Source organism: Tenrec ecaudatus, unplaced genomic scaffold, assembly GCF_050624435.1.
Source record: "Tenrec ecaudatus isolate mTenEca1 unplaced genomic scaffold, mTenEca1.hap1 Scaffold_159, whole genome shotgun sequence".
Classification (NCBI taxonomy): domain Eukaryota; kingdom Metazoa; phylum Chordata; class Mammalia; order Afrosoricida; family Tenrecidae; genus Tenrec; species Tenrec ecaudatus.
This window is the reverse complement of record NW_027458057.1, coordinates 60,589-82,596: the sequence shown is the minus strand read 5'-3', so window position 1 is coordinate 82,596 and position 22,008 is coordinate 60,589. Positions and strand designations below refer to the sequence as shown.

At 46.8% G+C, this 22,008-nt stretch overlaps 1 long non-coding RNA gene across 2 annotated transcripts in view; it reads left to right on the top strand.

The window, feature by feature from the left end:
• Positions 1–22,008, top strand: part of LOC142436132 (uncharacterized) — a 129,833-nt gene that overhangs the window by 101,028 nt on the left and 6,797 nt on the right. Inside the window, exons 1-2 of one of the 2 annotated variants that reach the window (XR_012781797.1) lie at positions 1,227–1,245; positions 10,965–11,089. This is a non-coding gene — a long non-coding RNA (uncharacterized LOC142436132). Of the gene's footprint in view, positions 1–1,226; positions 1,246–10,964; positions 11,090–22,008 lie in introns of those variants that run through there. The other variant, XR_012781796.1, reaches the window with a different exon arrangement.

The window sequence follows — 22,008 nt, the reverse complement described above, 5'->3', positions numbered from 1 at the left end:
GGATAGAGATGGTGTCCAGCAGGTAACATACGTGGCTCCATATTGAAACAGGAAGCCCACTGTGGAGATTTGGTCCTTCCGTTGATGGCCATCGGCCACCTAGTCTTCTCCTGCTATAACTGCTTCACTGGCTCAGCAGCTGAGCCAGGAGCCAGTGCCATCATAACCAGGTGGCTAGCGGGGACAAAGGGCAGATAGATATTTGTTATCTTGTTGTCTTGGGAAGCCCACCTACCTTCCATGCAAACCTTCTGGTGTGAGTTATCTGTGGAAGGAATCATAGGCTCACAATAATTCACATCTTTCTTTTTGAAAATGTGCCCGCCTTTCTTTCTGAACCTGAGAAGGTGGACCCTGTGTCCACCAAGAAATTTACTGGCTGGCCTCCTACATGGAGAGTTAGCCTGGGCTCTTGGCGGCGAAGTGAAACAGAGCCCTGACCCCTTCATTCAGCTTCTTCAAGCATTATTGTCTCCTGCTTGGGTCTTTGTAGGTGCAGATGAGGCCCGTCCACTCTAATGGAGGGTCGTGCACCTCTCCTGGGATTTTCAAGGCACTGATTATTCCAGTGTCCTTCTTTCCTGCAGTAGGCACATTGATCCTTCCCCATGGCTTGGCGGTGCCCACATGTTATTCTCTCTGTGAGTGGGCCATGCTCTCCTTTTCCTGAGTCTCTGGTGTCTCTCATGGCAATTACTATTATTTTAGCTAGTTTCTTTGTCTCTGTCGTGCTAGGGTCATCTCTGTTGTTATATACTCAATTAGCCACTTGTACCAAATCACTAACATTTTTCCCTTCAAACCCTTCCCACTTCTTTTTCATGGCTGAGGCAGACTGACTGAGTCATAAAGGCAATAATTATTGCCCTCCTGTTCTCGTGGCCTCCAGGCCTTTAGGGGTATAAAGCCCGTAGGCTTCCATCAGCCACTCTAGAAAGGCAGGCGGATGATCTCTTATAAGAGCCTGAAAATTCTCACTAACCTTTGATAAATTCATAGGTTTCCTAGCTCTTAGGCAGAGGGTCGTGTAAGATCAACGGGTGATACCTGGTAAAGCCCTCTGGGCCTTGCTAGGAATTGAGATCCCACATTGTTCATGTAGTGGCCAAAAGAGTTTCTCTCAAGTGGGGAGTGCCCGCTCGCTCACCATCAGGTTCACTGACTGCTTACAGGGCCTCTGTCTGGAAGGGCTACCCGTCCTCGGTTGTGAACAGCACCTGGAGAAGTTGCTGGCAATCATTCCAGGTGGGCTGATGAGTATGGAAGACATACCAGTACTAGTGTGTGTAGGGGGGCTACTGGTTGGGGTAGGAGTGAGGTTGGGGGCCCGGTGGGGGTGGGAGTGACTCAATAAGGGCCTGTTAGAAGTTTTCTATTCCTGGCCCCTAGAAACCTTATAGGGCGGGGGTGGAACCAAAGGGTCTGAAGCCAGCTCTCCCACTCCCAGAGTTCTCCTGCAAAATGGGATAAAGCCGATTAGGGGAGAGAGATCGGGAGGGGAGGGGAGGGGAAGTGAGGGGGTGAGGGAGGGAGTGAGGGAGGGGGACTGGGAGGGATGGCCTCCACCTATGTGGTTTTGGGAACTTGGATCGTTTGTTTTTCCGGTCCTGCCATATATCCTGAAACCTTGGAAACAAGGACCCTTTCTTTGAGGGAGGGAGTAAGTCTTTTATATTTGCAGGCTTCTTAGTGGCAATTTCAGCCCACACTTGAATTAAAGGGATCACATCGGGATGTCCTGGTTCCCCATAACCATAACTATGAACTCTTAGTAATTGGGGATGGGATAGCTAGTCTTGCGTGGGTCAATCAGGAATCCTTCTGCCCCATCACTTTTAAACAAATTGTAGAGTCTCCAAGTTTTGGGTTGAAACCACATCCTCTTGGTGAACGCCTAGAGCAGGGGTCCTCAAACTACAGCCTGTGGGCCACATGCAGACAGCCGAGGTCATTGATCCTTTCTGCCGGGTGTATGTGCCCCATTTATTTATTTTTTGAACTTCAAATGAAGATGTGCAGTGTGCACATGAATTTGTTTGTAATTTTTGTTTTTTTTTTAAACTGTAGTCTGTCCCTCCAATGGCCTGAGGGACAGTGAACTAGCCCCCTGGGTAAACAGTTTTAGGACCCTGCCCTAAGGTATCCTGGACTTAGGTGTTACTAATCGCCCAGCCCTGAAACATTCCTGAACATTCTACCCGTTGTAGGAGGCACCAAGGGAATTTGGACCCCGGGAAATTTACAAGCCTTTATTCCAATTGAACCCAATAAAATTCAAAATGACTGAGGTAGTTACACTATTTTGGTCAATTTTGACTCCTCCTGTACTAGCCCATTATTTCCATTTAACTCTATAACGCGGAGCATGATGTTTTCATAACATTTAAAAAATGTATATATTAATATGTGTATATATATTTATAATTATGAAAGTCCACAACAAAAAGAAAATAATTTTTTCCCAAAATTAAAATTGAAGCGTTATAGGGTTAAAAAGAAGGATGGGTCTTATAAGCGGTTCCAAGACTTGGCATCATAAATGAATCAGTGATCGCACTGCACCTAGTAGTGTTCAAACCTGTGCCCTCCTAGGGGAAAGTGTGAATGATTTTATCCCTTTTCCTGTACTTCCAATGAACAAACACACATGTCTGGTAATCCTAAGATTTTTTTTTGTTTCCTGTGACACTCATCTAATTTCCAGGCCACTGCCACCACAGAAGCTTACCCTTGTCGAAGTCAAACTGTTCACCTTTTAGACCGTTTGTTTTTCCCAGAAGTTATCGGGTGACTAAAGCTTCTGAACCAAGTGTGCCAGGTCCACGACTACCACCTCCTGGACCACCTCAACCTTATCCATCCTGTATTAAGTTGCCCTCAATGGACAACCCCTCCCAGCAGTGTAGGAAGGGTGTGGATCCAAAGCCCCGCTACGCCCCTTTCGCCAGCAGGAATTAGCTAGAGATGTCGTCGCCCAGTACCCCAAAGATTTGGGTCCATATCTCTTCAGGTGGACAAATGTTAAGTAGCTATCCTAGGGACTGGGGCATCCGTTATGCATGCCCATAGGGCCAAGATAAGAGCCCAGTTAGGAGAGGCACCCTGTGCATGCTCAGAGGTAAAGGTTTCTGGCCATGAAGGGGAGGTACACCTGGGTGGGTCCTGTACCTGGAGTGACCAACCTAGGCCATAGAAATTCAATTCAGCCACTGGGGTCGGCTAGACTTGTCCACCACGCCTCCCTAGCGCTCATAAAACTCACTTGAGTGACAGACCAGGCTTCTGCGTGATTTCTCTCTCACTCAAGAAGGCTCTTTGGAGGCAGCAGGGCTGCACATGAGTGGCTGGTGGATACTGTTCAGATGCATGGCTTTCTGCTTGCAAGGGTTTTTGTCTCAGCTGACTGGAAGGGAGGAGGTACTACGTCTGGATCACAGAGTATCCATTCCACAGTCCTGGCAGTGCTTTATGAAGGGGCTGGGACCAGGGTATGCTGCCTCTTACTCCCAGTTGCTGGTTTCTGGATGCTGATGGTATCTCTTACAGCATCAGTTAGTGGGCTTGTTTTCTACCTCAGGCTTTGTTCACAGAGATCCTCCAGCTAGGTGGTGGTGTGAGCGCATGAGCAGAGGCACTCTGCCAACCCCCCATGAGTAGTAGAGCTCCCATGGTGTGGACTCCATGAAAGCCGTGCCCTAGAGAGCAGGTGTACAAAGGAGCGTGGGCCCTGCAGGACAGAGGACCATTCCCCCTGTTGAATGACCTCAGAGCCCCACCTCCCTCACTGGCCAGCTGCTGGGGCTGTGGGCCCTAAGCTTCATACCTGACTCAGGAATAGACACAGGGTGAGGGGACTCCAGTAGCTGTTTTGACTGGTCTAATTCAGCCTGAGATCATCCTTGCATGAGCCCTCTGCCCAGATTATTTTTGTTTCTTTTATGATCTTTTTATTAGTGGCTCCTACAACACTAACCACAATCCATATATACATCAGCTGTTGGAAGCACATCTGACCATTAATTGCCTTCATTATTCTCAAAATATCCACTCTCCACCCAAGCCCCTGGCTTCAGCTCCTCATTCCCCGCCCCCTCAATGCCCGCCACCCATCCCTCATCAATCCTTGGAAATGTAGTAATACTTTTGTCATATCTTTCACTGTCTGGTGTCCCCCTTAACCCACCTTTCTTTTAGATCAATGAAGATCCTTGTAATCGGTTCCCACTTTCCATCCTCCACCCTCCCAGTATCTCCATTCATAACACTGGTCCTAAAGGGCCCATCCACCCTGGATTCCCCGTGTTTGAAATTCCTATCGGTATTAGAGTATCTTCTCTAGTTAGACCAGATTTGTATGGTAGAATTGGGATCATAATAGTGGGGCAAGAGGAAGCATTAAGAACTAGAGGAAAGTTGTGTTTCATCTTTGCTGTTTCATACCCTGTCTTGGTTCATCTCCTCTCTGAGATCCTTCTGTAAGGGGATGTCCAGTGCACTGCAAATAGGTTTTGGGTCTATACCCGGCAGTCCCCTCTCATTCTCCATGATGAGATATTTTTGTTCTCATGATGCCTGTTGCCTTATCCCTTTGAAACTTTGTGATCACACAGGCTGGTATGCTTCCTCCATGTGGGCTCTGTTGCTTCTGAGCTAGATGGCCGCTTCTTTACCTTCAAGCCTTTAAGACCCCACACGCTATATCATTTGGTAGCTGGGCACCATCGGCTTTCTTCACCACATTTGCTTATGCAGCCGCTTTGTGGTCAGTGATCGTGTAGTGAAGGTGAGCATCATAGAATACCAATTTAATAGAACAGTGTTCTTGCAATGAGGGAGTCCTTGAGCAGAGGCCCAATGTCCATCTGCTACCTTAATACTAAATCTTTACACATCTGTACATAGATTTATTTCCCCATGCCCCTTTGTTAATATATGGACATATGTACATGCCTTTATTTAGACGTGTATAACTGGCCCTTGCTTCCCAGCTCACTCTTCTATACCCTTTGATTTTCCTCTTGTGCCCACTGCCATGCTCAATCTTCCTTTGGGTTTCAGTAATTACTCTTGGTTACATTACCCTTGATCACGCCCTACCAGGCCTCCTACATCCCCCTCACCACCGATTTCCATCACTTGTTGTTCCCTTGTCTCTGGAATTCTTAACACCACTACCTTTCTTCCCACCTCCCTCTCTCGCATGTCCTCCAGGATGTGCTAGTCCCGTTTTTTTTTTCTCCTCCAGATTGTTCGTTCAGCCTATCTTATTTAGACAGACCTGTAGAGGCAATAACATGCACAAAAACAAGAAAGAACAAAACCAAGCAGCAAAATAAACAAAACAACAAAAATCCAATTACAATAAAAGAAAACAAAGGTCAACAAGATAGAAAAGCTCATAGACAGTTTAAGGACTATGTGTTGGCCTTTAGGAGTGTTTTCTAGTCCAGTCTTTTGGGGCACCAAACCCTGACCCTAAAGTCCACCTTTAGCATTTCCTTGGGATCTTGCTGCTCCTTTTACTTGCTCTTCTGCTGTACCCCCTTAGTGTTATGCCTCGGTGTAGCGAGATCAGTTTGGGGGTAATTCCCACACTGTGTCTCCAGTGTTGTCCCCTCTAGGGCTATGGGTCTTTGAGGGACGTTGTGTCTCATCGTGGGGCTGGCCATGTGGTCTTCTATGTGAACTGACTTCTCTGAGTGGGAACATCATCCTCAAGGTCTGGTGGGACAGGATGTGCTCCACTCTCCCCTTCTCCCCTTCATCTCTGTGTGCTCTGATCAGATAATGTCTCTGTCCAGGAGATGCAAATTCAATGCTATCCTCTGAAATAAAATCTTTGGGAGGGGTTGTGGGGAATATCTGCTCAGATCTTTGGTGGGTCCAGGAGAGAGGGACTGCTCGGCTGGGCACAGCCACGAGGGGCTCAGAACTCTGGCTCCAGAAAATGGTTGTAAGTTTGGCTTTGTTTTTAACCAGTTGTGTGCCTCTGGGTCAACACCTGTGTTTTTTTGAGTTAGTTTTCTGATCCGAAAAGTAAAGGTACTCCATTGTCCAGACTCCCATGTCACCAAGTGATTGATAGGGGCTAACCAGAGCCTGATTCAAATAGTGTGGATCTGTTAGGTGCCTTCTAGACCTGGGGTGGCGATTCTGAGCCCAGGACAACAATAATGTCCGAGAGGTGATATAGGTGGCTCCATATTGAAACAGGAAGACCACTGTGGAGATTTTGTCCTTCCACTGATGGCCACAGGCCACCGCCTCACGTCCTGCAAAAACAGTTTCCCTGGCTCAACAGCCAAGCCAGGGGCCAGTGCCATAAAAATCATATGGCTAACTGGGACAAAGGGCAGACAGATATTTTTTATCATGATGTCTTGAGAAACCCACCTAACCTCCATGCAAATCTTCTGGTGTGAGTTATTTTTGGAAGCAATCATATGCTGACAGTAATTCAAATCTTTCCTTTTGACAATTTGCCTGTACTCTTTTCTGAACCTGAGAAGGTAATCCCTGTGTCCACTAAGAAATTGACTGGCTGGCCTCCTACTTGGACAGTTAGCCTGGGATCCTGGGGACCAAGTGAAACAGAGCACGGACACCTTCATTCAGCTTCTTCAAGCATTATTGTCTCTTGCTTGGGATTTTCTAGGTGTGGATGAGGCCCGTCCTCTCTATTGGAGGGTTGTCTGCTTCTCCTGGGGTATTCAAGGCACTGATTTTTCCAATGTCCTTCTTTCCTGCAGTAGGCACATTGATCCTGCCCCATGGCTTGGCGGTGCCCACAGGTCAGTCTCTCCGTAAGTGGGCCATGCTCTCCTTTTCCTGAGTCTCTGGGGTCTCTCATGGCAATTCCTAGTATTTTAACTAGTTTCTTTGTCTCTGTCGTGGTAGGATCATCTCTGTTGTTACACACCCGCTGAGCCACTTGTACCAAATCACTAAGATTTTTCCCGTCAAACCCTTCCCACTTCTTTTTCATGTCTGAGGCAGACTGAGTAATAAAGGCAATACTTATTGCCCTCCTGTTCTCAGGGCCTCCAGGCCGTTAGGGATATAAAGCCCGTAGGCTTCCATCAGTCACTCTAAAAAGGCACGCAGACATTCTCTTGTAAGAGCCTGAAAATTCTCACTGACCTTAGATAAATTCATAGGTTTTCTAGCTGTTCCACTGAGGGCCTGCAAGAGAAACTGGTGATACCTGGTTAGGCCTTCTGTGCCTTGCTAGGAGTTTGGATCTCACATTTTTCATGCAGTGGCAAAAAGAGTTTCCCTCACATGGGGAGTGCCTGCTGTCTGACCATCATGTCCATTGACTGCTTACTGGGCCTCTCTCTGGCAGGGCTACTGTACCTGTGTTGTGAACAGCACCTGGAGAAGTTGCTGGCAATTTCTGGAGGTGGGCTAATGCATATGGAAAACCGTTTCTATCAAGGAATCAGACCTGCTTTGTCAGAAAAAGGGATTTTGTTGATTCCAATTATACAAATCACTGGAATACAAGGGGATATATACCCAAAAAGGGACTCAGGGGTCTTCCCCAGGTGTTGGGGCTGCTTGCCTTGAGTGTAGAATGGCTGCTGCCGAATCATCCTTCTTGGGGGGTGGGGCGGTCGAGATCCCCTACCAGCCCTAGTGTATGTTGGGGTGTGGACTCAGAAAGGAGTTATGAGTATTTCTCTCTCTCCAGCCCCATGCACCTGACAGGGTGGCAGTGATAATGAAGGGTCGTAAGCTAGTTCTCCCACTTCCAGAGTCCTCCTGCAAAAAGGAATAAAGCTGAGACAGAGGGGTATGGGGAGGGGTTGGGGAAGGGCAGCCTCCACCTTAGTGGTTTTAGGACCTTGGGTCTATTTTTTTTCTGGTCCTGCCATGTTTCCTGAAATCTTGAAACAAGAACCCTTTCTGTTGCAGGAGGAAGTAAGTCTTTTGTTTATGCTGGCTTATTAGTGGCAATGTCATTCCACGCATCAATTTTAGGGATCAGATAGGGATGTCCTGGTTCCCCATAAACATAACTATGAACTCTGAGAAATAGGGGAAGGGAAAACGAGTCTTGCATGGGCAAATCAGGAACCCCTTCTGTCCAATCACCTTTAAACAAATTGCGGAGTCTCCAGGCTTTAGGGCTGAAACTACATTCTCTTTGTGAGCGCCTAGAGCAGGGGTCCTCAAACAATAGCCTGTGAGCCACATGTGGATAGACGAGGACCTTGATCCTGTCCGCCGAGTGTTTGTGCCCCGTTTGTTTGTGTGTTTTTTTTAAACTTCAAAATAAGGTATGTGCAGGAAGCATAGGAATTTGTTCATAGTTTTATTGAAACGATAGTTCGGCCCTCCAACTGATCAGAGGGACAGTGAACTGGTCCCTGTTTAAAGAGTTTAAGGACCCCTGGCCTAGAGAAATCAGAAATCCGTAGTTCTGGGGAGAGCACTCCTGTTAAGGAGGTTTCCTTTCTAAGCAAGCCCAGACAGTGGCAATTGGATCTCGGTGCACCTCGAAATGTTGTAGCCAGTCTCCATTCCCAGAAAGAAAACTACTCCGACCGCTGGCAAGTTCAACAGAAAAAGTTTTTTTTCCTGAGCAGCCCCAGTCTAATTGTCCAAAGGTTTTTATACTTTTGCAATGTGCAGGTGTGCAAGCAGGCAGAGTAGGGAAGCAGGGTGTTGCAGTTAGTCATTCTTAGTTGAACAAAGACTGCTCTGGTCGCTCTCGCGAATCTTCTGAGCATCCATATCCTTTGGGACATTCCCTTGGGCACATCTGCACAGCCTACCTCCCCTACATCAGCTAGTTCATTTACAGTTCATAGCTACTTTATTTACTTTACATGGTGCCTTCTGTCAGCTCATAATGGCTTCACTCTTGTCAAGGCTGTTTAAGCTTTTCCCAGAGATCCTATATAGCCGCCATTGTGGCCATGGGGAAACGGGGCCTGTGACCCTGGCCAAGATGGTGCCCACCAGCCCAAACATGTGGAAGGGCACTGCCTAGGGAGCTGGTTGAATAGACCTGGGAGTTAGCCCTGCCTTGTCCTGGGAGCCAAATATTTCCCTTTTCCCCTCCATTCCCTTTCTCCTGGCTTTTCAAACAAGCTGCTTTAGCCCTATAATGCCCAGCACAACATTTTTATAGCATTTAATTGAAACTTATCTGGTACCAAACTTATAAATTATCAATGTGACAATTTGGTTACATTTCAAAAACATTGCACGTTTTATATATTTGAATGCCATATATACATATTGATAACTATGAAAGTAAAGAATAAAAATGTTTAAAATTATTTCCTGAATTTAAAACTTGAGGCGTTATAGTGTTAGTGTTCTACCAGTGTAGGTTTGTTCCTTGTTACAGGCTGGTTTTCCGTGGCCCAGGCTTAGGCCAATGGCATATGGAACCCTTCCTGTGTAACTGTTACCTTTAGGCTTTCAGTGTTGCTGCTTAAGGCACTTTTGGGGAAAGCTCTTAATACACAGTTCCACTGCCACGATGTTCCAGACAGAAATTCCAATTCCCTTAAGGTTCCCTGAGCTTCCAGATGCCCCTTCCCTTCAGAGATTTGAGAGTCTGCTCCCGCCAGCAGGCATCTTGGAGGGCCATGGGGCCATCCCAAGCAGTGGTTCTCCTAGCTTGTCTAGAATAATGGTTGGACTTAAAGTCGACCTCAGTGAGTTGTCTTTGATCCCTTACTTCTTGCTGGGGCATCTTCCTGAGGCAACAGATTCAGGGCAATAAAGGGCTCGCTCTCAAGTGGGGTTTATTGACCTTGAGGCAGCAAGCTCTACATAGCCTTCTTTTGTGCTTTCTAGATGGGACTTAGCAGCTTCATACTCAGGAATTGCCCCCTTGCATGAATCCTGTCCAATTGGGATAGAGTTGACACAGAGGCTAGACAAACAAAAGCTGATACACTATGCAACTTTATTTGAGAAAGGAGAATGGTGGCCAGAGAATGGTACACTTTCCCTTCTAACCCTGATTCACCTGGAACAGTTTTGTAAAGTGATTGGAAAGTGGGCCGAAATGCCAGAAGTTACAGCATTTCTCCTTTTGAGGAGCAGTAGAGACCTTCATCCCCAGTGCACCCAGGAACCCCTAAGGCAGGCATCCTTAAACTGTGGCCCGTGGGGCACATGTGGCCTGACGACATTTATCCCACCCTCAGGGTGTTTTTGCTGCCTCTGCATGTCCTACTTAGTAGCCGATTCGTGCAATGTGCATAGGAATTTGTTCATAGTTTGGTTTTTTTTAACTATAGTCTGGTGCTCCAACGGTCTGAGGGACAGTGAACTGGCCCCCTGTGTAAACAGTTTGAGGACCCCTGCCCTAAGGGATCCTGGACTTAGGGGTTACTAATCTCCCAGCCCTGAAACATCCCTGAACATTCTACCCGTTGTAGGAGGCACCATGGGAATTTGGTCTCTGGGTTATTTACAAGTCTTTTATTCAATTTGAAGCCAAGAAAATTAAAAATGACTCAGACACTTACTTTCTTTTGATCCCTGTTGACTCCCGCTGTAGTATTCCAATATTACAATTTAACGCTATAACGCATGACCTTTTCATTCCATTCAATTAAATGTGTGTGTATAGATAGATAACTATGAAAGTAATTAATGAAAACAAAATTTGTTTGACCAAAGTTAATAATTGAGGGATAATAGGATTAAATAGAAGCATGGTTCTTATCAGTGGGTCCAAACATTAGGATCATAAATGAAACAGTGATCTCAGTGCACCCAGTAGTTCCCAAACCCTGTACCCTCATAGGGGAAATTGTGGATGCTTTTACTCCCGTGCCTATACTTAGAACGAACAAACACACATGCCTGATAATCCTAGGATTTTTTTTGTTTCCTGTGACACTCACCTAATTTCAAGGGCACTGCCACCTCACAAGCCTAGCCTTGTCTCAGTTAAACTGTTCACCCTTTTGTCCGTTTGTTTGTTTTTCCAGAAGTTCTCAAGTTACCAAGCCCTCTGAACCAAGTGTGCCACCTCTAGGACCACCATCTCCTGGACCACCTCAACCTTATCCATCCTAGACCTGAATGGACAACCCCTCCCAGCAGAGTAGAAAGGGTATGGACTTCACCCTTTTGCCAGCAGGAAGTACCTAAAGATGTCGTCGCCTTGTACCCCAAAGATTTGGGTCCATATCTCTTCAGGGTGTAAATTTTAGGTAGCTAGCATAGGGACTAGGTTGTCCATGATGCATGCTCAGAGGGCCAAGCTAGCCACCCAGGAAAGAGTGGCACACCGAGCGTGCTCAGAGGTCCAGGTTTCCAGTCAGGAAGGCCAGGTACACCTGGGTGGGTGCTGCACCCACATTGACCCACCTAGGCCAAGTAAATTCAATTCAGCCACTGGGGTCCACCAGGGTTGCCTACCATACCTCCCTATCTCTCCTAAAACACAATTGGATCACAAACCTGGCTTTGGCGTGAATTCTTTCTCATGCAGAGCCAAGGACCAAGGTATATCTGTCCACAGAGAGAAAAACCTAGGAAAGCTCTTTGGAGGCGGCAGCACTGCACATGAGTGGCTATTGGATACTGTTTAGATGCATGGCTTTCTATTTGGAACTTTTTTTTGTCTCACCTGAATGGAAAGGAAGAGGTAATACTTCTGGATCACACAGTATCCATGTCCACAAATGAGCTGCTCATTCCACAGTCCTGGCAGTGCCTTTTGAAAACCCTCTGCTTTAGAATGTCACTCCTTGAAGATGGCAGTGGGAGTGGCTGGGGCCAAGTATGCTGCCTCTTACTCCCAGTTGCAGGTTTCTGGATGCTGATTGTATCTCTTACAGCATCAATTAGTGGGCTTGTTGTCTGCCTCAGGCTTTGTTCACAGAGATCCTCCAGCTAGGTGGTGGTGTGTGCGCATAAGCAGAGGCTTCCTGCCAATCCCCCATGAGTAGTAGAGCTCCCATGGTGTGGACTCCATGAAAGCCGTGCTCCAGCCAGCAGGATTACAAAGGAGGGTGGGCCGGGCAGGACAGGAGGGCCATTGCCCCTATGGAATGACCTCAGAACCCCGCCTCCCTCCCTGTCCAGCTCCTGGGACTATGGGCCCTAAGCTTCATGCCTGACTCAGGAATAGACACAGGGTGAGGCAACTCCAGTAGGTGATTTTGCTGATCTAATCCAGCCTGAGATCATCCTTGCATGTGCCCTCTGTCCAGACCTTTTTTTAAATTGTTCATGCAACACTAACCACAATGCATATATACATCGGTTGTGTAAAGCACATTTGTACATTCATTGCCCTCATTATTCTCAAAATATCCACTCTCCACCCCACCCAAGCCCCTGGCCTCAGCTCCTCATTTTTCCCCCTCCATTCGAGCTACCCTTGATAATTTACTAATTATTTTCTCATATCTTGCACTGTCTGGTGTTCCTTCACCCACTTTTCTGTTGAGGTTAAATGTAGATCCCTGTATACGGTTTCCGTTTTCCAACCTACCCTCCCTCCACCCTTCCCGAGTCTGCACTCATAACACTGGTCCTCAAGGGCTCATCCACCCTGGATTCCCCATGTTTCCTGTTCCTATCTGTCCAAGTGTACATTCTCTAGTCTAGCCTGATTTGTAAATTAGAATTGGGATCATGATAGTGGGAGAGAGGAAACATGTAGGAACTAGGGGAAAGCTGTGTTTCATCGTTATTATCTGGTACCTGTCTTGGTTTATCTCCTCCCTGACACCCTTCTGTTAGGGATGTCCAGAGGACTGTAAATGGGCTTTGTGTCTGTACCCAGCACTCCCCGCTCATTCGCAATGATAAGATTTTTTTTGTTCTGATGATGCCTGCTACCAAATCTTTTCAAAACCTCATGATCACACAAGCTGGTGTGCTTCTTCCATGTGGGCTTTGTTTCTTCTGAGCTAGATGGGCGCTTGTTTTCCTTTAAGCCTTTAAGACCTCACATGCTATATATTTGATAGCTGGGCACCATTAGCTTTCTTCACCACATTTGCTTATGTACCTGCTTTGTGTTCAGTGATCGTGTAGGGAAGGTGAGCATCATAGAATGCCAATTTAATAGAACAGTATTTTTGCAACGAGGGAGTCCTTGAGCAGTGGCCCAATGTCCATCTGCTACCTTAATACAAAACCTATAAATATAGGGACATAGATCTATTTCCCCATGCTCATATATTTAAATATGTACATGCCTTTTTTTAAACCTCTATAATTGACCCTTGCTTCCTAGCTTGCTTTTCTATTCCCTTTGATTTGCCTCTTGGGCCCACTGCCATGCTCACTTTTCATTTGTGCTTCAGTAATTCAGTAATTCCTCTTGGTTCCATTGGTTCCATTTCCCTTGATCACTCCCTACCAGGCCTCCTACATCCCCCTCACCACCGATTTGCATCACCTGTTCTTCCCTTTTCTCTGGGTTTCTTAACACCACTACCTTTCCCCACACCTCCCTCTCTCCCATGTCTCCCCAGAAGTGTTGGTCCTGTTTTCTCTCCTCCAGATTGTTCATCCAGCCTATCTTATTTAGACAGACCTGTAGATGTAATAACATACACAAAACAAGACAGAGCAAAACCAAGCACTAAAAGCAACAAAACAACCAAAATCCAATGACAATGAATGAAAACAACTCAACAAGAAAGAAGTGGCTCATCGTTAGTTCAAGGTCGGTTTGTTGGCCTTTAAGAGTGTTTTCCAGTCCAGTCTGTTGGTGTACCAAGTACTGGCCCCAAAGTCATCCTTTGGCATTCCCTGGGGACCTTGATGCTTCGTTTTCTTGCTCTTCTGCTGTACCCCCTTAGTGTTATGCCTCGGTGTGGCAGGATTAGTTCGGGCGCATTTCCCACACTGTGTCTTCAGTGTTGTCCCCTCTAAGGCTATGGGTCTTTGAGGGGTGTCTTGTCTCATCGTGGGGCTGGCCATGTGGTCTTCTATGTGGACTGGATTCTCTGAGTGGGAACATCATCCTCAAGTCCTGGTGTGCCAGGATGTGCTCCACATTCCCCTCCTCCCCCTTCATCTGCTCCATGTGCTCCGATCAGATATGTCCCTCTCTCAGAGCTGCAGATTCACTGCCACCTTCTGAAATAAAATATTTGGCATGGGAAGGTGAGTTGGGTGGGAGGATCTGCTCAGATCATTTGATGGTTCAGGATAGATTGACTGTTCGGCTGGGGACAGGTATGTGGGGCTTAGGGCTCTGGCTCCCAACACTGGTTGTGAATATGTCTTTGTTGTTAACCAGTTGTGTGCCTGTGGGTCAACACCTGTGTCTTTTTGAGTGAGTTTTCTCATCTGCAGAGTAAAGGTAATCCATTATCCAGACTCCCATGTCACCAATTGATTGAGAGGCACTAACCAGAGCCTGATTGAAATAGTGTGTACCTGTCAGGCGTGTTCTAAAAACACCTTAAAAGTCTTAAAAACACTATAAATGCCTTAAAAACCCTAAAACGTCTAAAATATTTCTAAAATGCTAAGACCACACCTAAAGACTCTCTAAAACATCTTAAGACCATTAAATACATGGTAAAAGGCTTTCTAAAACACCCTAATGCGCCATAAGTCTTAAAAAAAACTCCTTACGTCCCGAAAACATAATAAATGCCCTAATATTATGCAAATGCCTTAAAACGCAAAATAAAGAACACGTGAAGCCCTAAAAACACGCTAAAAGTCTTTTAAAACCCCAAGAACATCCCTACAAAGCAACCCGAAGCACTATAAAACCCTGTAAAAGTCCAACAGCCTAATAGACATGAATTCACCATGAAAGCAAAAAATAATCCAACAAAACCCTAAAGCCCTGAAAACCAAAACCTAATCCCCCCAAACACTCTAAGGCCTTAAGAAGCACCCTAAAATTTTAACAAAACACTAAAAGCCATAAAAACACATATAAGCCTAATAAACACCCTTAAACACTAAAATCACCCTAAAAGCCTTAAAATGTCTGAAAAGCCATAATATTCCCTAAAATTCAAATAACACTCTGAAGCCACAAATAACACACTAAATGCCTCCCAAAACATGTGGAACTTCCAAATCATATCCCTAGAAGATTCCCAAACCATGAACTTCCAAAACCACATAAATGCCCTGAAGACAACATGAAAGCCCCAACAAAACATAAAATGCTGGGGAAAAACACATAAAATATTTTAAAATACCCTAAAATCTCTAAGAAACCCTGTAAGATCACTAAAAACACCCCTACCTGCTAAAAAATACCTATACACTCCAAAAAATCACCCCTAAATCCCTTAAAAACTCCCTTAAACCTTATAAAACACCCTTAAAGCCCAAACCACCCTAATGCGCAAAAAAATTAAATGACCCCAAATGACCTTAAAGCCCTAAAAATCACATGCCACAAAAAAATCCTAAATGACCCCAAAATTCCAACTCAAAGCCAGCCTACAAGTCTTTTATGAGAACAGTTTTATCTTTCTACCAAGGAGAAGTTTGTAGGTTCAACCCCTGACCTATGCCCTTACCATATGAAGTTAGTAATCAGTGGTTTTGCAATTCTTTGAAGAAAGATGAGGGTAATTTTATCAGGAGTGAATTAAACTTGTCTAGTGCCTTGAGTAGAACTGATAACTGTACTACATTGAGTCGTCTGGTCAAGGAGCATGGGATATTATCCCATTTGCTGAGGTCACTCTTGATTTCTTGTAATTTCTGTAGTTTTCCTCATATAAATCTGTTGTTTTTTTATTCAAGTATAGATATAGATATTTTCATTTACGCTTGGCTATTGTAAATGGTACTACCTGAAAATGTGTATTTCATTAATTATTATTTCTTGATCTATTTCTTCATCCTTCGAAATATTATCAGTTTGTTGTGGTAGATAAACATTAGGACTTTGCATAACTTAGAAATATTACATTTCACAGAAAAATCATATTAATTATGTCGACAGAGCTATAAAAGGAATGTTGCCCTGAATATCTTCAGATATGACAGCTGTTTCATTGAGAAATTAAGCCAGACAGACACAATGTGATGTAAATTTTGTTATTTTCATGTGGGTTCCTTCACTCTTCCAAAAAAATTAGGTTCATGAGCCCCTTGGGGAATGAGTTTGAGTTCAGATCAGATGTCTATTTATATATTTGAGTCCTGAAGCCCATTTGATGGACTGTTCTGTTGCTTCCAAAGTAGTCAGTCACTTCCCCACCAATTAGAGAATTTGTCCGAAGCAAAAGTAAAAGTGTGGCGTGCGACATTTGACTGCACACCATCTAAAATCACACTCTCATTTGGTGTTGGCAGTTTTACTTGTATTTCAATTGTAAACTACACTTCAGAGTTCAGGCTAGTGAAAATGTTTCAGTGGAAAAAATTTGCACACAACTACGTGCAGTTTGTGATTCTGTTGTTCCCAAGCAAGGCTATGAGGACAAAGATGCACAAGCATGGGGGGCACTGCAGACAATGTGTGAAAGTTTCCAGGAGCTCAGGGGTGGACAGCGGCTGCTAATTCTCCCGTGCTGGCAGTGAGCTATGTGGGAGGGCTTTGTGTGAGGTCCCTGTGGGGTCTCTGAGAAGTCTCCATAAAGGATGCTGAGAACTTCATATGAAGTCTCTGTGCGAGGCCTCTGAGTCTCTCTGGAAGTCTCCAAGGAAGTATGTGTGTGAGGTTTCTCTCCCGGGTATGTGTGAGTGTCCTTGTGAGATGTCTGCTGAATTGTGGGGGGTGGGGGGCAGGTGTTTCGCTGAGGTCTCTGCAGGTCTGAGTGGGCTTCCCTTTGTTTGACCTCACAGCACCATATAAGAGGACCTGGTGGCAGGGGAAAGGGAAGGGGCTTGGTCCATGCACCCCTTGCTGTTCTTTCAGGGTCTTCTCTCCATCTCTGTGCACTTACCTAGCACGAACGGTAGGGTTCAGCAGCGGGTAGTCCGGTGTCCAGCTCTTCACTCTCTCTAGGAACACACCCAAGCTACCTGCTACCCAAGAGGCCCCAGATCCAGGCTCTGCAGATCCAGAATCTGATTTTTTACTGCCACAGTCACTCCAGAGGCTGCCTTGGCACAATCAGGACTCCAGAAACAACATCATGCTGCTGTACCAGCAGTCTCTGGGGCCTATGTCCACTTCCCTCCTCCACCACTGGTGTCAGTCCCCACCCACCCCACACACACACTTGGTGTCCTGACTGAGGCATGGAGGTCAAGGCTCAGTGGATGTCTTCCTCGCCATCCTTTACTGTTTAGTTCAGTAAACAGTAAACCCTGGCCCACCAGGGGTGTTCTTTTAAGCACATGAGAATTTACTCTAGCGGATCAACTAATCATATTTTGGGGGGCCCTCCTGCCTTCTTCTATAATCTGGTGCCCAGGAAATAAAAACCTGTGTTAGAAGCACAGAGGAAACACTGACCACTATTGAACTGGTTTCCCTTATCAAGACAGGTGATGTCTAATCTCCGTGCACATCCTGATTTCCCAGGAGTCTCTAGGGGAAGGGAAGGCTGCTCCCAGTTGTGACTTTCTTTGCAGCACTCAGTCCTTAGAAGCCACTCTCTCCGGAGAACATTCCTAGAGCACGTGCACGCGCGTGTGTGTGTGTGTGTGTGTGCGTGTGTGTGAAGATCACCAGCCTGGGGTCATGTTTCCTGAGAACATTCCTAGAGTGTGCGCGTTAGTGTGTGTGTGAAAACCACCAGCCTGGGATCATGTTTCCTGAGAACATTCCTAGAGCGTGTGTGTGTGTGTGTGTGTGTGCGTGTGTGTGTGTGTGTGTGTGTGTGTGAAGACCACCAGCCTTGGGTCATGTTTCCTGAGAACATTCCTAGAGCGTGTGTGTGTGTGTGTGCGTGTGTATGTGTGTGTGTGTGTGTGTGTGTGTGTGTGTGTGAAGACCACCAGCCTGGGGTCATGTTTGCTGAGAACATTCCTAGAGCAAGTATGTGTGTGTGTGCGCACGCGTGTGTGTGCATGTGAAGACCACCAGCCTGGGGTCATGTTTCGTGAGAACATTCCTAGAGCGCGGACGCGTGTGTGTATGCATGTGTGAAGCCCAAAAGCCTGGGGTCATGTTTCCTGAGTCCTGGCACCCTGTTATTGACTCATCCCCACTCTACCCCACCCTGGCTATCAACTCATCCTTCCCCCAGTCAGGAGATGGAAATCAAGTAAAATAACAGTTTGTCGCCCCACTAAAGATAGTATTGAGAAAGTAACCTTCCTTGCTTGAAAGCTGTGCCTTTGCTATACAACCCAGTGCTCTCTGTAGGAGATAAAGTTCTGCTGTGGGGGCAGCTAGCTAAAGCTGGGGTGAAGCACCTGGCCGATTCCCCTTTGTAAGCCTGTGTTAGCTCCGCTTGTGTCTTGCATCATTTCTGGGGATCCTCATGCTCTTTGGCCTCCTTTGCTACGTCCAACGCTTCATATTCTTCTTCACTGTATCCTTCCCTACCCTGTGTCCATGGTGCCTAACCATTAGTGGTTATTACACAGACGCTCATCCTGTACCACTCAGCCTAAGCTGTTGCTCCTTCTCCGGGTTTATATACAGAGGAAGGCATGTGAGCTGTGAACCGGATTTTCCCTTGGTGCAGTGGGTGAGCACAGTCCCCCGCTGGCAGCCTCCCTAGCAGTTCCCACCCACATGTGTCAGACCTGGGACTTCCATCCTGGAGGTTACCCTAGGCTGGGAGAGAGGCAAAGGTAGCAAAATATGTCATTTCCCATTTTGTGACAGGTGTATTGAGGCGGAACCTCCATGCCAAACTTGGCAGCCTTCATCAAATGCACATGTGGGACTTAGACAGGCCGCCACATGTCTCATGCCTGCTTGGTACCATGAGACGCTACTTTGGTCTAAACCTCTTCTGGACCCTCGATGGAATTTCTTGGCTGGATTGCGCCTCTCAAAACCTATCAACTGCAGCCACATAACGTTGAAGACAAAGTAATGGCACCAGGGAACATTCTTCACTGTGTTGGGACCTTCTGAGGTTTTCACAGTAGGGGTGTTACCATAAATCATAAGAGGTGCAAAATGAAGAACTTGGGATGGAAGTGGGTGGGAAACACTGCTGAAAACCTCCTCCAGAGCCCTGCCCTTTGAGAAGTCAAAGCTAGCACTCAGAGAAGGAGACGCAGTATCTAACATAGTTAAAGGTATATTATGCCAACCTCGTCAATGAACTCATGTGGGGTTAATTGAAGGGCAGGGAGATCAATGGCTCTGTGAGCCTAGCCTTTCTGGTCTCTTGCTCTCTGATAGTGCCACCAGGGTGGATATGCATTTGTTAGGTCCCTAAAGCAGCTGGAAAGACTCATTTCCTGGGAGATCCCTGAGGAGAAGCCGCATGGACCTACCCTGTTGCAGCCCTGGTTTCTGCAGCAGCCTCATGGAGAACCTGCCAGCGCACGGACTACAATTTCCTCCTGCAGTCCTTGTCTCCCCGTGTGTTTTTGGATTGTGAGGAGGACTTTGTAGATTGGTGTCAGACACATGGGATACTATTGGACTGGTGGTCTTAGATTGAACTGGGTTGGGATGCTTTTCAATGTTCACTTAACCTTTATATAAAACTCATAAAATATGAGTGTATGAATTTTGTTTCTCTAGTCTACACAGACTAACACACATGACACCCCCTCTAGATCCCGCCATGCAGCACAGAAGTCACACTTTAATGTAGGAGGGGGAAAATCTCAATTTGGAACAATGAATATCATGGCTGAGAGAAGCCATTAGCCTGTGCAGAACAGGCTAAAGTGGCTGGCATGGATACTTTCCTACTAATCAGAGCAGAAGAAGCGTCTTCTAATTTGCCAGATAAGACATATTCTCGAAGACAGTGACGTGGGCAGTGGTAAGGGTAACTGGAGTAAGCCCACCTCCTCCGCCTCTGCTGCTGCAAGCTGACTGGGCACACAAACACCCTGGGGGGCAATGGCTGAGTGTGGCTTCTGACAATGAATCCCCTGAACGGACAGAAATTTGTGAATACATCCCTGATACAGGTGCTCGTGGTGGGAAGGCTCTGGCAGTCAGGTATCGCCTGGTGGAGGCAGGGTCTCACACTTGCCACTCTCCTGTGTTCTACAAAGAAAGGAGCCCTGCAGCTGGAGGAACATCCATTAACTGAGGCCTGCGCTTCTTTTCGTGGACATAACGTTGACGCAAGATACTCCTGATGACAGCCTGGTGTCCCCTCTAGGACTTGGCCAACATCTGTCGTGAGCACCTGAGCCTCCGTGACCTTGTTAGGAGACACTGGTTGTCTTTGAAGGGGCCCAAGGCTGTGACCACAGGGTAATACGGGCTTTCCTTTTTGCAAAGGATCACCGTGTCCTGTAGATTTTTTGCTGGAGCAAATCCACTGGACAAAGTGCTTCCTCCATTTTTTGCTGTGGCCCTCAGCAGGAAGCTGTCCCTTCTCTGGTGGGAGCTGTGAGGACTTGATCTCAAGGCACTCAGCCAATGCCTTGTCTTGCACAGGCTGGCTTAACCCACAGACTTGGGAGATGCCTCTTCCCGCTAATCCTTTTCCATGCTCTTCTGGATTGGGCCATTTATGAGTCTCCCTCTTGTCAGTGGGAACAGCATCCTTCCTTCTCCTTGTCGAGGGGTCCTGAAGGTTGGGGCTTTTGAGCTTCTGCTGCCCCATGTAACTTGCTCTAGCCACCACGAAGCCACTTGGCCCTTGACATATTGGCTTATCCCCAGTGAACAAATGCTGGGGGCGGCAATGGACCACCTGAGAAGGCAAAACATTGGTGGCAGTGAGCACATCAGTGGTGCAGTCCTGAAGGAGCCCGTCAACAGGACAGCATGGAGAACCATCCTCTGCCTCTACCTCCACCTGGAGCTTAATCTCACTGCACACTCGTGCTGTAAGGCTTGGCTTTTCAGGAACTGGAGCACACTTTCCAGGTAGCAGGAAACTTTTACTACATCCTAGAGCCTCGAAGCACCCCCGGTCCACATCATTGGTTTGAGATTTTGCCAGCACACTGGTTTTGAAAGTGTCTCTATCGTCTAGCTCTATTGAAGAGGACTTCTTGACCACCACCAACCCTGTCTCTTTGGCTCTTGAAGATGGACATTCAGAGTTCACTTCCAATCTGGGGCCTCCTGGGGCACAACTAGCACCCTCTTTCCTTGACCCCTTGCTGGTCAGTACTGGATTTGAGGTTTGCTCTAGGCTCTCTCTCTGGACACTTTCATTCTGGAAGGTTCTGCCAAGGATACTGGGCATGAAGGCTGGAAACGGCTGCCTGAGGGCCAATGAGCATCCACTGTCATTATCAAGTGGGGGGTAGGCTGGGGTTCCCTGAACAGGCTCCTCTGTAGGGGAGCAATCAGCAAAAGGACTCTCCAGGGTAGGGCTTGATTTCTTTGGGGTCACTCTCTCTCCCCAGTCTGCCTGACAGGGTTCTCCCAGGACCTTGACAGCCTCAGTTACTAGGTTAGTTCAATACTTAGGGGTGGCTAAGCAGGTGGACTTTGGAAAGGACATTGCGTTGTCTTTTCTTGTCCTACAGAGGTTTGTGGGCTCAAGGACTTTGAGGGGCATGCACCACCTCTGCCTCATTTGGAGCCTTACGATATGCGAGTCCAGCACCTGTTGAGTGCCCGGGCTGAGAAAGGAAAGGCTCTGCGTTGTGTTCAGATCTTCCAGCTCTCCCCAGGAGGCCACATTGACAACATGTGGGTGGGTCAGGGAAATAGACAAAGCGTGCGTGGTCGTCGCAAGACATGAACGGCAAACAATGCCAGGGATCTGATCCTTTCTAATCTGCTCCACCTTCCTGCACATGTGGACATTCAGGGTGTTTTCCAGTAGGATTTTATTTGGACCCCTTAGGGTGTAAGTTCCTGCGTTAATCCCCTTGTGTATCCTCAAATCACTTAACTCCTTTGAGTCGGCTCCCGGAGTTCCTTTTGGGCAGTAGTTTCCTGATCCACAGAGAGATAGATTACATTTGGATATTTTCCTCAAGTAATTCCCTTGTCCATTGACCGAGTTGTTCCTCAGCTGGACA